The sequence below is a fragment of the Vicugna pacos genome, chromosome 31 (genome assembly GCF_048564905.1).
Source record: "Vicugna pacos chromosome 31, VicPac4, whole genome shotgun sequence".
In the NCBI taxonomy this organism is placed as follows: domain Eukaryota; kingdom Metazoa; phylum Chordata; class Mammalia; order Artiodactyla; family Camelidae; genus Vicugna; species Vicugna pacos.
The window spans coordinates 14,475,904-14,478,001 of NC_133017.1; the positions used below are offsets into that span (position 1 = coordinate 14,475,904).

Consider the following 2,098-nt stretch of genomic DNA (forward strand, 5'->3'; position numbering starts at 1 on the left):
GTTTCTAGGTCAGTTCCGAGTCCGCATCACACAGAAGTCCACTCTCAGATCTGATCTATTTTGTTCCATGGCTGATTTGGACATTTCGTTCTCATTTTCTGCTCCTAATTTATCTTTGAGCGATGCTTGCTGCTGTAACCGATAGCCACTGGGTTTCGGTCCCAGAATTTCTCACTGACTGGTTTCCCTCCATCAGTCAATACAGGGATTCACTCCTGAAGTAGGTGGTATGTCCTGCAATTAGGCTGTAGAGCAAAAGTCCCGCATGCTGAAAGTTACTGAGAATATTTTAAACGGCCACGATGTACACTGAACATGATTCTGTGCATAAAAAATCAAATAGTAAGAGCATATATACACTAGAATATGGAAAGTACTAAGCTGGGCTGATGGGGATGGGTAAAGAAGCTCTGTAACATGCGTAGGTTTCCATGCAAACCAGCCTTCCTTTAGGACAGGCATCATATCCCCAGCCGCGAACTGGAGATGAATGGAGGCGCCTAAAAAGCTCCTTGCTTCCTGGTACCTTTTACTCCATTTCTGTTTTCCCAGCGCACTTCACTCATGCTGATAGCGAAATGAAGGTGACAAGAGACATCGGGGTCATCCCTGCACGTGCAGATGAGGTGCTGTCAGGTTCCAGAGTCGGGGAGCAGCTCAGCTGGGTAACGCTACAGCCGCTCTGCAATTCTCCTTTGAACTGTCGTATGGTTTTATTTACAACTCCAATGGGTTACTTTAGCATCTCTTTGGGTGATTAGTTATTTTATTAGCCATCCTGTAGAGTCCAGGTCTTATATGTATGTTTACCTCGATTAAAAATAGGCACAAAATAAAGGGAGGGTGTAGCTCAGTGGTAGAGCACGTGCCTAGTATGCACGAGGTCCTGGGTTCAATCCCCAACACCTCCATTAAAATAAATAAATAAACCTAATTACTCCCTCCTAAGAAAGAAAACCCCCCAAAATACAAAAAAAAAATAGGCACTAAATAAATTCTTGTCAAATAGCTGAATTAATTCTCACCTACAGCTTTCTAATTTACCCTCTGTAGTCCAGGGCCCGTCCACTCACGTGGGCTCTTACTCGTTTTCTTCCTTCCTTTCATTGTTTCTATTTCCTATCATTTCCATCACACAGCCTCCACTTTCCTCCCTCTGTCCCTCCTTCTCTTTCTCTTTCTCACCTTTCCCTGACACTCCAATTCACAGGTTTCCTGTGTTTTAAAATAAAAACTTGTTTTTATAAGAAAAACAATTAAACGGCTCATCAAAAGTTTAGCAATTCAGAAAAGCAAGTAGGAGAATGCACCGATAAAGTCAACGCCCACTGCTACCATGTGTGAGCATCATTCCAGAGGTCTGCACCAGCCTGTCTGAGGACGGCTGGCTGAGCGGACAACAGTCCCCAAAGCAGCCGCCACCAACACTTGCTGGCACAGCTAAACATGCTCTCAGTCCATATGTATTTATCCCTCTCTTGATGTCATGACTGCAAGTAAGAACTAACCGTATGCTTGCAGAATTGCACCAAATGAAATCTCTGTTGCCCGAAGAGAAGAGACAGGTTTAAATGTGATTTTTTTTCCTAAAATTAATCCAATTACACTTGCCCGGATTTTAAAAGACATTTTTATTCTGATTTAATCAAAATGCAAGTTAGAGATTTAGGACAGCCGCTGGACATTTCGTGGTTAAATAAGTATAACTGTGGTGAACTGTTTCACAACGGGAAATAATGTTTCTGTTTTTCTGTGCCTTAACTCATGTCCTGTGGGTCTTTAATAGTAATATTTAGACTCTTAGATTTTAAAGGACCTTAATATGATATCAAAACTGAGGACCTCATCAATTACTGTTTGGACGTTTCTTTTCCCGGCTGGTTGGCTGGCTGCAGGTGTTAGCCAGGACACTCACCTACAAAAAACTGCTATTGAATCTAAATCAGAGAATCTGTCTTTCAACTTTGCTCCAATCTTATCAGGGAATTTAATGAGCTAGGAACTCAGTCCAGATCACCCCTGGAAAACTGAGCACACGATTATTGCCTATGGGGAGAGATTATTTTCTGAATACATGTGTATAAACAAAGAATAGACT

The 2,098-nt window shown here is 42.1% G+C and overlaps 1 non-coding gene across 1 annotated transcript; it reads left to right on the top strand.

Annotated features, from left to right (window-relative positions):
- The first annotated feature begins 838 nt into the window (after nt 1-838).
- TRNAT-AGU (transfer RNA threonine (anticodon AGU)) lies at nt 839-911 on the top strand. The gene has a single exon. It is a non-coding gene; the product is annotated as a tRNA-Thr (tRNA).
- The last annotated feature ends 1,187 nt before the right edge of the window (nt 912-2,098 follow it).